Source organism: Oncorhynchus keta, chromosome 24 (assembly GCF_023373465.1).
Source record: "Oncorhynchus keta strain PuntledgeMale-10-30-2019 chromosome 24, Oket_V2, whole genome shotgun sequence".
NCBI classification, from domain to species: domain Eukaryota; kingdom Metazoa; phylum Chordata; class Actinopteri; order Salmoniformes; family Salmonidae; genus Oncorhynchus; species Oncorhynchus keta.
This window is the reverse complement of record NC_068444.1, coordinates 16,974,556-16,990,555: the sequence shown is the minus strand read 5'-3', so window position 1 is coordinate 16,990,555 and position 16,000 is coordinate 16,974,556. Positions and strand designations below refer to the sequence as shown.

Here is a 16,000-nt window from a genome sequence, read left to right as displayed (position 1 = left end):
CCAACTATGTAATTAGCCAGCGTGCCCCCTAGGTCTCACCTTGTCTTAAAACAACACACCGCTAATTCATTCCACAGGCATTATCTCAGAGCCAGAGCACAAATGATAAAGACTGCAGTAATAATGACTGGATTAGGAGCCTCTGAAACAAAGAGACTCTCTTTATAATCTTGAAACACCGTTTTTCCCTCTAAACCCCAAGACCAAATAAGGTGACAAGCAAAAAGGTCTTTGGATCCCCCCTTTCAACTGACTTAGTTTTGAATATCCTTGGACTCTGTAAAATAATTGCATTCATTTTTATTTTTTTGAAGTGTTTGGCTTCGATGTTGGTTGTTGAAGTTCCTAATTAGTGTAACTGTCAAATTGCTAAAGCACTGACATTTGTAAACCTAATTAAGTAATTGTTATCCAGGCCTTGTGACAACGCACGCGCCTTTTATTCTGCTTAATTGATGAGCTTCAAAACAGTAATAAGCAGTCATTAGGGTCTAGCTTTGCATTAGCATGCCAGTTGATTATCTATGCTCATCTCATTTCAAACCAATTTCATTACACTTCCAGTGAATGATCCCTTGAAACAAACAAACTAGAGAATTCCAAATCTAACAAAATAATATTTGATTTGGGAGGCAACAGCAAAGTAAACTTGAGTCTAATTCAGGTGAGCAGGAAATAAGGAAACTATGGTTTTATGATGTACAATTTTACTCTGACTATATCTAGCTGTTGACATTTTTTATTGCCTTTAGGTAGACCTGGATATACATCAAACATAATATCTGTGTTGATGTCAGCTTCCTGAGGTCAACAGTACACCTACACAGGTCCGTATGCCTGTGCTTTATAGGCTCATTTCACCCGCTGGAGCTATAAAAGATGCTCCAACATGCAGCTGCTACATAAGCTACTAACACCTGCTCGACTGTAAAAAAAAAAAAAGAAAAAAGAAGAGAACGCAGCACGTAAAAATGCACTTTGGTTCAGACTTGCTGCTTTCATCTTTAGATGGAATACAATTCGGAAATGAAATGGGAATCACTCATGTAGATTGGGCATGGAGTGTCCCTCCCTGGCCAGTCAGGAGGATTAGCTCCTCTGCAGATTGGTCCGCCAGTGAGCCAGTCTAATGAGTTTCACCCTGATGCACCCCACATTGTCCACGCTCCGGAATAAATGTTAACACTGTCCGCTTAGCAACAGTGGAGACCTGAGGGCCACGAGAGCCAGTCAGAGGATCCCAGGCCATTCGGCCCCTGGCCTCCAACCACAAAGAAGAAAAGGTTACCATGGTCCAGGCTATTGATATGAAGCGTATGCGGTTAGAGTGCAGAGGCGTGAGACAGTGCAATATTGATGAGGGTACTCTGAGGATGTAGTCATGTTCCAGGAGCATGGAGAGGGCTGGGAAGGAGCTTTGAGAGGGCTAAGGGGCTTCTTGCCATGATTTATTTACACCGATCAGCTTCATGCTGAACTTAAATCAATAATGGAACTTACACACATTAGTTCATGTGCGCGGCCGTCCAGGTTACACCTGAGGGGAGCAGACCGAGGAGACCAAGCCACTCTGGAAATAGGGCACTTTGAAGAGAGGCATTCCATGACTGGCAGAGAATGTGTTCGCCTGACCGGGCTACAAGCCGCTTACACAATAAATGGCGGGAGACTAGTGGAGCAGGAAGAAGTGAAGCTGGAGGAATAGGAAAAAATACATCCTCTTATTGCTTTTGAGAGTGTGTGAAAGTGGCTTAGCAGTAGTCAAAGCACAAGCAACTCTTTGAACTGTGGCGTGTCTCCATAGAAGCCAACAACTCTTTGAACTGTGGCGTGTCTCCATAGAAGCCAGCAACTCTTTGAACTGTGGCGTGTCTCCATAGAAGCCAGCAACTCTTTGAACTGTGGCGTGTCTCCATAGAAGCCAGCAACTCTTTGAACTGTGGCGTGTCTCCATAGAAGCCAGCAACTCTTTGAACTGTGGCGTGTCTCCATAGAAGCCAGCAACTCTTTGAACTGTGGCGTGTCTCCATAGAAGCCAGTACAGCTTGGCAAAGGTTTGGTTCTTTGGTTCTGAAGTCTCAGTGGAAAAGGCCAATCTTAACTGCTCTTAAAATGTACCTAAATCAACTGGATGCCTAAATGAGTTCCAAAGAAAGTTGAGAAGTGTTCACAGAGAAGTGTTCACAGAGAAGTGTGCACAGAGAAGTGTGCACAGAGAAGTGTTCACAGAGAAGTGTTCACAGAGAAGTGTTCAGAGAAGTGTTCACAGAGAAGTGTTCACAGAGAAGTGTGCACAGAGAAGTGTTCACAGAGAAGTGTTCACAGAGAAGTGTTCACAGAGAAGTGTTCACAGAGAAGTGTTCACAGAGAAGTGTTCACAGAGAAGTGTGAGAAGTGTGCACAGAGAAGTGTGAGAAGTGTGCACAGAGAAGTGTGCACAGAGAAGTGTTCAGAGAAGTGTTCAGAGAAGTGTTCACAGAGAAGTGTTCACAGAGAAGTGTGCACAGAGAAGTGTTCACAGAGAAGTGTGCACAGAGAAGTGTTCACAGAGAAGTGTTCACAGAGAAGTGTTCACAGAGAAGTGTGCACAGAGAAGTGTTCACAGAGAAGTGTGCACAGAGAAGTGTTCACAGAGAAGTGTGCACAGAGAAGTGTTCACAGAGAAGTGTTCACAGAGAAGTGTGCACAGAGAAGTGTGCACAGAGAAGTGTTCACAGAGAAGTGTGCACAGAGAAGTGTTCACAGAGAAGTGTTCAGAGAAGTGTTCACAGAGAAGTGTTCACAGAGAAGTGTGCACAGAGAAGTGTGCACAGAGAAGTGTTCACAGAGAAGTGTGCACAGAGAAGTGTTCACAGAGAAGTGTGCACAGAGAAGTGTTCACAGAGAAGTGTTCACAGAGAAGTGTGCACAGAGAAGTGTTCACAGAGAAGTGTGCACAGAGAAGTGTTCACAGAGAAGTGTGCACAGAGAAGTGTTCACAGAGAAGTGTTCACAGAGAAGTGTGCACAGAGAAGTGTGCACAGAGAAGTGTTCACAGAGAAGTGTGCACAGAGAAGTGTTCACAGAGAAGTGTTCAGAGAAGTGTTCACAGAGAAGTGTTCACAGAGAAGTGTTCACAGAGAAGTGTGCACAGAGAAGTGTGCACAGAGAAGTGTGCACAGAGAAGTGTTCACAGAGAAGTGTGCACAGAGAAGTGTTCACAGAGAAGTGTTCACAGAGAAGTGTGCACAGAGAAGTGTTCACAGAGAAGTGTTCACAGAGAAGTGTTCACAGAGAAGTGTGCACAGAGAAGTGTGCACAGAGAAGTGTGCACAGAGAAGTGTTCACAGAGAAGTGTTCACAGAGAAGTGTGCACAGAGAAGTGTGCACAGAGAAGTGTGCACAGAGAAGTGTGCAAAGAGAAGTGTTCACAGAGAAGTGTGCACAGAGAAGTGTTCACAGAGAAGTGTGCACAGAGAAGTGTTCACAGAGAAGTGTTCACAGAGAAGTGTGCACAGAGAAGTGTTCACAGAGAAGTGTGCACAGAGAAGTGTTCACAGAGAAGTGTTCACAGAGAAGTGTTCACAGAGAAGTGTTCACAGAGAAGTGTTCACAGAGAAGTGTGCACAGAGAAGTGTTCACAGAGAAGTGTTCACAGAGAAGTGTGCACAGAGAAGTGTTCACAGAGAAGTGTTCACAGAGAAGTGTGCACAGAGAAGTGTGCACAGAGAAGTGTGCACAGAGAAGTGTTCACAGAGAAGTGTTCACAGAGAAGTGTTCACAGAGAAGTGTGCACAGAGAAGTGTGCACAGAGAAGTGTGCACAGAGAAGTGTTCACAGATTAGTGTGCACAGAGAAGTGTTCACAGAGAAGTGTGCACAGAGAAGTGTTCACAGAGAAGTGTGCACAGAGAAGTGTTCACAGAGAAGTGTTCACAGAGAAGTGTGCACAGAGAAGTGTGCACAGAGAAGTGTGCACAGAGAAGTGTGCACAGAGAAGTGTTCACAGAGAAGTGTTCACAGAGAAGTGTTCACAGAGAAGTGTGCACAGAGAAGTGTGCACAGAGAAGTGTGCACAGAGAAGTGTGCACAGAGAAGTGTTCACAGAGAAGTGTGCACAGAGAAGTGTTCACAGAGAAGTGTGCACAGAGAAGTGTTCACAGAGAAGTGTGCACAGAGAAGTGTTCACAGAGAAGTGTTCACAGAGAAGTGTTCACAGAGAAGTGTGCACAGAGAAGTGTGCACAGAGAAGTGTGCACAGAGAAGTGTGCACAGAGAAGTGTTCACAGAGAAGTGTGCACAGAGAAGTGTGCACAGAGAAGTGTTCACAGAGAAGTGTGCACAGAGAAGTGTTCACAGAGAAGTGTTCACAGAGAAGTGTTCACAGAGAAGTGTTCAGAGAAGTGTGCACAGAGAAGTGTGCACAGAGAAGTGTTCACAGAGAAGTGTGCACAGAGAAGTGTGCACAGAGAAGTGTGCACAGAGAAGTGTGCACAGAGAAGTGTTCACAGAGAAGTGTGCACAGAGAAGTGTGCACAGAGAAGTGTGCACAGAGAAGTGTTCACAGAGAAGTGTGCACAGAAATTATTTTATTCCAGGTGTTTAAGCCGAGTGCTGCTATTTTTCTGACAAAATATACAGTATTGACATATTTCACCTGCCTTTTCCCTCCCAACTTTGTGTAAATGTAAAAATCAAAAGGGCAGCTCAGTAAGCATACACTGCAGTGTGAAAGTGCCAGTCAAATTGTGTCACTGGTTCATGCGGTTTGTTTCCAGCCAGAAGGACAATGACCACAGTGTAAATCTAGCCATGTACATGGAAGACTAATGTTAATATCTATAATTATCTAGTCTAACTTGTATCTAGTCTTATTCTGATCAAAACCTGTATGACAATTCCAGTTTCTAAAACCCTGTTGGATTCTAGCTACCCGTGTTGGGCCTGTCAGTTTATATTGTGAAACTGAAATCAGTGGTCAATTTTATTTTTGTCAGGTGGTGTTTCAAAACAATTATTGTCTGAAAACTATTCTGCTATATCTTAATTTATTGCCCTTACAAAGTGACATATTATTTCCTTGAAAGTGGCACAGGCACCTATTTTCTCTGCGCTGTTGTCACGGAAAAATGCACTGCATTTTAAAAATAATCAGCAAAAACGCCGTATCTGTAGAAAGAAAAGAATTGTGTTTTACCTCATTTTACATTATCCGAGGTGCATATAGACACACCTTATCCATCCCCCACCAATAGCATACCTCTGGAAGGCTATTTGTTTGTTTCTTCGTGACCTGTGTTATCTTGCAAATGAGAATAATATACCACAAAATGAATTATTTATGCTTTTAAAGTGCTTTGACTGCAGAGAATGTATTGAACAACGGAGGCCTAGAAATGAAGGTGTTACATTGTGACAATTCACCAAATCATGTTTTCTTAAACCAGAAATGATTCATTTTCCATATTCAAGCTCTACTGAATATTAAAGCACAAATATAAAATGAAGAAAAGGTCCCTGTAAATTAATGATGCTTCTCTTGCAGCATAACGCCTGTGCCGTTGATACATTCAAGACAATGCATAAAGCCCGGGAATAACACTTGGCAGAATCCTCATATGCATGTTGTTAATGCAGATTTGAAAATCTACCCCTCACCCATGGTATGAATTCACTATCTTCCTGAAAATGAGGGTCTAAAGAGACAGAGCAAACTTTCTCAAAGAGATGCTTAATTACGTTTTTTCATTCTACAATTCCAAAGTTCCTCAAAACTGCTGCTTTTACTTTCTTCTTCTTACCCACCATAACTGATGACATAACAGGTTTGCACAATCAGCCACTCAACACGCTCACCATAGTCCCGCAAACTGAAGTTCTTACCTGAAATAGCCACTAACATTATGACCATAACGCAACTAGAACATAGAAACCACTACACTTGTCCTAGCAAAGGGAAACACTATCAGGGTGAGTGGCCAAGACGAGAGTGAAGGGGGGTTGTGTCATTCTCCAGCTGAGCCTAACCGAGGTGAAATTCCACTTGAACGATAAAGGAATTTACAACTGAACAGCATGAATGAGCACTTGAATCTGTTGACAGAGGCGATTATATTCAAATGTCTCAGGCTTCAGACACCTCCCCTCCGGTAGAGATGGGAACCTCATCAGGGTTCTGGTGATTGAGGATCAATTGGAAACAACCGTTCAGATGCAGAATGAGAAGTGGAGACATGGAGAGACTAGTCCCGCTGAGGACAGTCATTTTCTTGTTGAACGTACCGTAGACATGAAAATAAGATGGAGTCATAACCGAGGTGCATTCGCTCACAACTATATCATTAAGATCCTGGAGGAATGAAAGGTCAACTCCACCATCAATACAAATATCTGGAGACCTCTAGGCCATACAATCAACCACTGAGGAACTGAGCCTTTCTTTATGAATACCTTGTGCCATGTAGGTCAGGAGTCATTGCCTTCCTACTTCAAAATATAGCTAGTATAGAAATTGAAATAGCACTATTGTTACCCAGCCAAGAGGACCACCTCAATAATGTCCTTGTATGTACTATACTGTTGTCTCTCCCTCGAGCTGCTTTCTATGTCTTTCAATTATTCACGTCCAAGAAGTTTACCTTGTCTGCGTCCACTTTGCCCTTGACGAACTCGGACCTCCAGAACTGCAGGGCCTGGTCCAGAGTGAGGCCTATGCCCTTGAGGAACAGTTTGTACTGCATGCTCCCACCGTGGCGGAGGTGGTGGCTTTCCCTCAGCAACCGGTGGAGCTGCCTCACGGACAGGGGGTAGGACTTTACCGATAGCTGAAGGAAGAGAGGACACATTTAGATATGCAGGCAAAAGTCAACTGCCTAACTTGACCATGGCAGCAATGCAATCAAAAAGCTGCATGGAATGATCCGTTTCATCCACCAATGACTCCATATTTCCATATTTTCTCTCCGAACGCACCGATATGCAGTCAGTTTGTTACATGGCCCGCAATATCACAATCCAGACTACGCTAAAATGTCCTCCTGATTTTATCTAGGCCAGGCATCCTTATCACTTAAAGCTGTGGTGGCACTGTTAATACAGCTCAATATCATGTAAAGCACACACACACACACACACAAACACACACCTCATTATTATAAGAGGAAAGCTTATTTAGTAGAGCTGCAGGAGAGTGGCGGTGATCGTCTAGCCCAGTCATCTGGTGATCACAAGGTTCTGGTTTAGCCACTCGGAGTCCAAAGCCAACTCTACAGGTGCCGAATAGAGAGAGAGAAAAAACTAGACCCACAGACAGCCTTTTCCATCTGTTGAGCACCACATCACAAACAGCTCAAATTAAAGCCCTCTCGGTCTCATTCGTTCTCCCATGACCAAGTAGTAGAGGAATGTCTCGCCAGTAGAGACGACAAAGCTGCTTCCCTGATCGACTCCTAGCTGTGGTATAGTATCCATTTCTGGTTCACATACATGGCTTGCTAGCGTCAACACACTTAGAAAGAATGCTGTGTGATATTGAGAAATTGAGTACTAAATACTAAAAGTGAACATTTAAAGCATTGTGGGTGACATTTGCGGTTGGAGATAGAGTCATTTGATTGAACAGAAATGTTCTTGTTTATGTGCCAGATCTTGCTTCAAAAGGGCTACTATTTACAAGTGGATACATGACTTCTGTTTGAGAGTGGGTAAATCTGAAGGACGAAATTAGCATTTGCTGACGGGCCACTTAATTGGAACAGCAGTGGTCTCTGAAATGGAGAAAGTGAAGAATGCACAGCGAGTCTGAGCTGAGCTGTGGCCTCGATCAGTTTAATTCCCCTCACAGAGACCACAATGGTTCATTAAAACCCCTTCGGAATCCCTTCTGAATGTCAATGTAGAGAACTCTGTCTCGCTAACGCATTGGGCATGACATTGGGTATGACATTGGGCAGGACATTAGGCATGACATTGGGCAGGACATTAGGCATGACATTGGGCATGACATTGGGCATGACATTGGGTATGACATTGGGCATGACATTAGGCATGACATTGGGCATGACATTAGGCATGACATTGGGCATGACATTAGGCATGACATTGGGCATGACATTAGGCATGACATTGGGCATGAAATGCGAGGACTATTGCCTCAAAAGTTAAGTTTCAAGCAGTAATTCTTGTGAACACTGAAGACACTCACCACTGATGGAAACATACAGTATGAACCAATACTGAGATAGGTGGACAGAAAACTGCTGCAATGACTGTACATTTCTGTTCTGATATAACCAGCGTCCTCTACATCTTCCTTGTCCTCCCTAGTATAAATGTTTCCTTTGTGTTTCAATGCATACTCACCGGATCGATCTGCTCCAAAGACATGTTCCCAATACTCTTCTGTATGCTGTAGTCCTGATCCACGTAGCCATGGCTACAAGGACAGCAATGGACCAACAAGAGAGAGGCAGAGAAAGAGAAAATAAATTACAGCAGTCTATCACAACAGTTCCAGAGAAAGAACACATTGTCATCATTAGTCTACAAAGTGCTACAGCAGGACATGGTTCGGTCTCAGGGTCCATTTAGGACTTTGGGTCCACTGGCTCCATTACCTGGGGCTATGATAATAACAGCTTACTCTCAACAATCTTTGTATAAAACATGTAATTGTACTATACAGAAAGGTAATTGTGCCTCATAGAAAGCTATTGTTGCACTATACAGAAATACAGTCTGACGTATTCATTGAATGGCAGCTTTTTGCACATATTCTATAGAGAAGTAGATTTGGTGCATACCGGGGAACAAGACAAATATGTTTTAATGTGTTTTAAGTGGCTAAAGTGCCACTGAATAAAAAACAGTGACCAGGTTTCTGGAATAAATCAAATGTAACATTGATCCTGCACGTTTTCCAGTTGTTTCCATTTTTATTGTCCCTCCCAGCAAAATGTTACATTGGTCAAGATCAATCCCACTGATCGATGTCTGTGTGATTGATTTTCTCAGTGCCTAGCATTTGAGCAGGAGCCCTCCATAAATTAGCTGACTTGTCTTTGTGCAACATTAGTGTGCCTTGCCAAAGAATAAACTGATCAATGAAGATGCTCCGACAGTCCCCTAACAGTATACAACCTCAAATCGGACTCTGTTAACAAAACAAATGGGGTTACCTAACTGGCTAAAAAAGGCTGGAAGATATTCAAATTTACGCACAAAATATTGCTGCAAAATGCTTTTACTGCAATGTCTCATGGCCTAATTTGGGCCTCTTGGTTTGATGGGTAAAGGTCAACATCATAATTATCCTCCCAAAGCTTTATACATGTCAGGTGCATTTTCTCACCTTTTGATCACACAGGCCTTACCTTATGGCACTGAAGTAATCCAGGTGACCCAGACATTTAGACTAAATGCCATTTGAAAGGCCATTGGAGTAATGGAGCAAAAACAGCCAGGTTACAGGCTAATCAGGTTTCTAAAACCATAGCCTGTGTGACTTTGATTAGAGGCCTTGACCACCTAATTGCTCATGAGGCAACAATTACAAAATATATTGGGTCATAGTGGCTCCCAAGTGGCACAGCAGTCTAAGGCATTACATCTCAGTGGTTTGAATCCAGGCTGTATCACAACTGGCTGTGATTGGAAGTCCCATAACTTGCCTAGTTAAATAAAGTGTGATTAAACAAGGTCATTTAAGCATCACTAAAACAGTGCAAAGCTGAGTAGGGCTAAAAGCTCAGTGCCATTGCCTCTCAAACACAAGCTTCCAAATCATATTGCCACACTACTTAGATGAGGTCATTTAATCTCATTGATTTATCATGTTGACTTAGGCCAATATCTATATAGCTTTGTCACTTCATGGAAAATTATAGTGAATTATAATACTGTATATTTAATAAAATATGACACAGAAATCATTCAGAACATATACAGTGGGGGAAGAAAGTATTTAGTCAGCCACCAATTGTGCAAGTTCTCCAACTTAAAAATATGAGAGAGGCCTGTAATTTTCATCATAGGTACACTTCAACTATGACAGACAAAATGAGAGAAAATCACATTGTAGATTTTTAATGAATTTATTTGCAAATTATTGTCACGAATCTTGCCGAAGATGGTGCCTCGTCCAGTTCGGGCGGTGCTCGGCGGCCTATTAGCTGCCATCGATTCCCTTTCCGTTTGTTTCTGGTTATTGGGTAATTGGGTACACCTGTTTTGAGTTAGTGTTTGTTTGTAGGCTATTTAAGGGCACTAGGCCCACTGGGTATTTGTGCGGGCTTGTTTTCTGTTATGTGGTGTATGAGTGTAATCAGTATTTTTTCCGGACAGTTTAGTCCGTTGTATTTTGGGACGGGTTGTTTCATGCACCCTGGTGTTTTGCATGTCGTGGCTCCACAGTCTATGGAATAAAATATCCACGAACTGAATTACCTGCTCTCTGCGCCTGACTCCTCCACTCACCATTGTTAGAAGTTGTAACAATTATGGTGGAAAATAAGTATTTGGTCACCTACAAACAAGCAAGATTTCTGGCTCTCACAGACCTGTAACTTCTTCTTTAAGAGGCTCCTCTGTCCTCCACTCATTACCTGTATTAATGGCACCTGTTTGAACTTGTTATCAGTATAAAAGACACCGGTCCACAACCTCAAAGAGTCACACTCCAAACTCCACTATGGCCAAGACCAAAGAGCTATCAAAGGACACCAGAAACAAAATTGTAGACCTGCACCAGGCTGGTAAGACTGAATCTGCAATAGGTAAGCAGCTTGGTTTGAAGAAATCAACTGTGGGAGCAATTATTAGGAAATGGAAGACATACAAGACCACTGATAATCTCCCTCGATCTGGGGCTCCACGCAAGATCTCACCCCGTGGGGTCAAAATGATCACAAGAACGGTGAGCAAAAATCCCAGAACCACACGGGGGGACCTAGTGAATGACCTGCAGAGAGCTGGGACCAAAGTAACAAAGCCTACCATCAGTAACACACTACGCCGCCAGGGACTCAAATCCTGCAGTGCCAGACGTGTCCCCCTGCTTAAGCCAGTACATGTCTGAAGTTTGCTAGAGAGCATTTGGATGATCCAGAAGAAGATTGGGAGAATGTCATATGGTCAGATGAAACCAAAATAGTATTTTTTGGTAAAAACTCAACTCCTCGTGTTTGGAGGACAAAGAATGCTGAGTTGCGTCCAAAGAACACATTTACATTTACATTTAAGTCATTTAGCAGACGCTCTTATCCAGAGCGACTTACAAATTGGTGCATTCACCTTATGACATCCAGTGGAACACCATACCTACTGTGAAGCATGGGGGTGGAAACGTCATGCTTTGGGGCTGTTTTTCTGCAAAGGGACCAGGACGACTGATCCGTGTAAAGGAAAGAATGAATGGAGCCATGTATCGTGAGATTTTGAGTGAAAACCTCCTTCCATCAGCAAGGGTATTGAAGATGAAACGTGGCTGGGTCTTTCAGCATGACAATGATCCCAAACACACTGCCCGGGCAACGAAGGAGTGGCTTCGTAAGAAGCATTTCAACGTCCTGGAGTGGCCTAGCCAGTCTCCAGATCTCAACCCCATAGAAAATCTTTGGAGGGAGTTGAAAGTCCGTGTTGCCCAGCAACAGCTCCAAAACATCACTGCTCTAGAGGAGATCTGCATGGAGGAATGGGCCAAAATACCAGCAACATTGTGTGAAAACCTTGTGAAGACTTACAGAAAACGTTTGACCTCTGTCATTGCCAACAAAGGGTATATAACAAAGTATTGAGATAAACTTTTGTTATTGACCAAATACTTATTTTGCACCATAATTTGCAAATAAATTGATTAAAAACCCTACAGTGTGATTTTCTGGATTTTTTTCTCATTTTGTCTGTCATAGTTGAAGTGTACCTATGATGAAAATTACAGGCCTCTCTCATCTTTTTAAGTGGGAGAACTTGCACAATTGGTGGCTGACTAAATACTTTTTTGCCCCACTGTATATATATATATATATATATATATGCTCTATTCATGTATTGAATTTTCCTAGTGTGCCTTACAATTCAAAAGGAGAGGTGGTGCACATTACGATCAAAATATTGTAAAGGGGGATCAATGATACACTATAGAAGCTGCCTTTGAAATCTGTTAAGCCTTGGCCGCGGATTAAACCGGACCCTTCACTGGTAATCTAGCGTTTAGCACAGAAAGTCTCAAAGTGAAAGGGAATCAGCTGTGGGACCTAGCGACCGACGGCCCACTGAATACTGAAGCACGGGCTTTGGGCTTATGTTGCCTGCTCAATTCTGATGGAGTGTTGCCCTGCCAGCTATCGCTTCTGCGTCCAAGTCCCCTTGTTTATTCGTTTCGATTCAACAGCTGGTTTGCTTGAGGACACAGGTTTGTTTCTAGTGCACAAGCTGGCCCCATGACACTACCTTATCTGACTGCCCCAGCATGCATAGCCTTTCATTGGAACTCAGTGGGAACCTTTCTGCAGTCAAACAACCTCTATGTCGGCAATGACGCATCCAATTAAAAGAGGCCTCAATCGGGCTCCATTAAAAACCAATAGACACAGCTGGTTGGTAGAGTTGCCTTTGGGGAAAGCCTCCGTTGTTCAGCTCTCCTTTACAATCATTGGCACGTGCAGGAAGGCAACAGGAGGGCTAGATGGCCAGTGAGAGGCAGGTGGAGGGGCTTTAATCTAAACCAGGACTCCCTGGTGGGTCCTTTCCTGAAAGCCAGGACAGGCTTACACTTGTAGAGCCCAGGTTGGATCATTCCAACACAGAGCAGGGGACTACGCCAGAGGCGATTTCAGAAAGCCATTGAAAGATAGCATGTGTAGAAGAGTTCGAAAGAGGAAGAAAGAGAATGCAGAATGTAGAGAGAGGGATGTAGTGGAGTAAGACAGTGGGGAGGAGTTAAAGAGCAAGACCGTGGCGGGGGGTTAAAGTGTAAGACAGTGAGGGGGTTAAAGTGTAAGACAGTGGCGGCGGGAGGGGGGCTTAAAGAGTAAGACCGTGGCAGGGGGTTTAAAGAGTAAGACTGTTGCGGGGGGTGGTTAAAGAGTAAGACCGTGGAGGGGCAGTTAGGAGTAAGACCGTGGCGGGGGGTTAAAGAGTAAGACCATGGCGGGGGGGTTAAAGAGTAAGACCATGGCGGGGGATAAAGAGTATGACAGTGAGGGGGATTTTAAGGATTTTAGTTTTGTGTCAAAATACAAAAGTCACCAGGAATTCAGCTAACAATGGCTTTCATTTAGGAAATCTGTTCAAGCAATTATTTTAATTTTAAAATATAATCCCTTTTTAGGCTTAGGTTGTAGTCAATTTGCAGTGTACTAATTATTATTATTATTTTCCGTCTCCCCTACCATTTGTTCCGTCAAAATTGGGCCTGCGGCTGAACCTAGTTGCCTACCCCAGGAGTAGAGTCAAGTAATCTTCAGAGAGGTTGTGGCGGTACGAAGGGCTTTCCTTGGCTTTATTTTGCTCAGGCAGTCTGTGGGTCATGGGTGGGTGGGCGCTCTCGGGGCCTGGCTATAAAAATAAATGCTCTGGCTTCCAGTTGACACATTAGGTTTGGAGTTTGTGTTCCATTATCACAGTGTTTGGAGGCAGAGGAGACACTTTCTCAAAGGGAATCTGGTGTTTGGAACGTTAGGCCATTTCTGGGAAAAGTGGCACAAAGAGGATTTGGGAGCATTTGTGAAATGTGCCCTAGAAATGTACTTAAAAATATGTATTTTGTGAAAGGTCCAATGGAGCTGTTCTTATCTCAATATCAAATCATTCCTGGGTAACATTTCTACTATAATTTAAAACAAAGTAACAAAAATAGCTCTTAGCAAAGAGTATTTTCTCAGGCAAGAACCTTGCTAGGACTGTCTGGCAGTGGTCTGAGTGGGGAAGGGAAAAAAGAAAACTAGCTGTTATTGGCAGAGAGGTTTGGAACTCTTTATTATGGTCTATTAACCAATTTACCGACTGGTAAATGTCACCAGGCAGGCCACAACTCCATCCCACCAAAACAGGCTGAAATTTCAGGCAAATTGTTTTATTAAACAGCTTTTACTCTAAAAGGGTATTTATCATAATTTTCCAAGTATTATTTCAACCTCAGTGTGGAAGCGTATATAAAAACACAGGACAATCACATTTTTGACTGCACTGGGACTTTAAGATGTTTTCTCAGTTTTATATCATATTGCACAACAGCTGATGAAACCAACACTGTAAAAGTGTGACAACATTTGATCAGTGTTATTTCCTGATAGTTGCTGGTTGAAAATACAATCTACATAGGACCTTTTAATCAGCAGGTTTGCATGGGAGGGTGATTCTGCTTTCCATGGTGACATCACCAGGCGGTAAATCCCAACTCAAACCACTCCCGGACAGTCCGAGCAAAATTCTTGCTTGAGAAATAGTTTTTTGCTAAAAATGTATTTTTGCAAATTGTCATGGAAATCAATTACATAAAGGTACTTCATTGTTACGCAGAAATGATTTGATATAAAAACATCTGCATTGAGGGTTTAGGAGCGTTTCTCACTGCTATTTGTTTGAACCTCTAATCAAGGTGTGAATTCACCAGCTATTTTTTATCCCATTCTCGTGATACCAAATTTGTAGTTACGACCTTGTCTCATCTCTTTAACTTCCCAACGGGCTCGGGAGAGGGATCCTCCAAAACATGACCCGCCAAGCTGCGCTGTTCCTTAACACACTGCTCACTTAACCCAGAAGTCAGCTGTACCAATGTGTCTGAGGAAACATTGTACGACTGCTGACCGTAGTCAGCTTGCAGTTACCTAGCCCACCACAAGGAGTCCCCAGAGCGTGATAAGCAAAGGTAAGCCCCACTGGCCAGACCCTCTCCTAACCCGGATGTTGCTGGGCCAATTGTGCACCACCAAGCGGGGCTCCTAGTCACAGCCAGCTGTGACACAGCCTGGAATCAAACCCCAGAATGTAGACCACAGTTCTTTCAGTACCCTTACACTTGGGTTCCTACATGCCCCGTTGGTTTTGACAAGCATTATTTTTTGGGAGTGCATAATGACTATATTGTCATAATGAATGACCTAAAGCATCAGCAGAGGAATCAATATGCCAATTACCTGAGGTGGTTAAGCAAAAGTTGGAGTCATTCATCAGACTCCACTGCCGGTAGAGAGCGGGCTGTCAGCTGAAAAAAAAGGACAGCACATGGGAAATGCAAAAGCTATCGGCCTCCACCACGAACTGATGGGACGGGTCAGGATGAACCAACATGGGAGCTGTGGTGAAGGGGTATTTGAGATACCGGAACGCAGCTGGGGACCACGTGAACGGAACCTTGGGAGAGATGAGTGCAGACAAGGGGGAAGCCAGGGTTCTGTAGCCCCGGATAAAGAGGTGATAAAAGTTGGTGAATCCCAGGAAACGCTGCAGTTGTACTCTGGACGTAGGCTGGGTCCAATCCACCACCGCTCTCACCTTCCCGGGATCCATCTGTATGGTTCCTGCAACAATGATGTAATCCAGAAAGGAGAAGGTGGAGTGGTGGAATTTGCACTTCTCTGCTTTACAAAAATCTGGTTCTCCAGGTGTTGGAGAGCCTGTCGGAAGTGGAGCATGTGTTCTTAGGTGGAGCGGGAGAAGACGAGGATGTCATCGAGGTAGATGAAGACGAACTGGTTCAACATGTCGCGGAGAACATCATTATCCAGAGCCTGGAACACAGCAGGGGTGTTGGTAAGGCCGAAGGGCATGACCAGGTACTCGTAGTGCCTGCTGGCAGTGTTGAAGGCACTCTTCCACATGTCCCCTTCCAGTATCCGCACCAGGTGGTAGGCATTCCGTATACCCAGCTTGGAGAACACGGTGGCTCCCTGGAGTGGCTCGAAGGCAGAGGAGATTTGTGGTATTGTGGATGACCCGGCCTATAGAGCGCTCGTCCAGTGCTCTAACGTCCATGGGAATGGAGAAGGGCTGAGTGAGAATATCCAGCTCGGTAGCCAGGG

The 16,000-nt window shown here is 43.8% G+C and overlaps 1 pseudogene; it reads right to left on the bottom strand.

Moving 5' to 3' along the window:
* The window catches only part of LOC118357693 (DNA primase large subunit-like), a 113,375-nt pseudogene that overhangs the window by 21,682 nt on the left and 75,693 nt on the right, over positions 1-16,000 (bottom strand).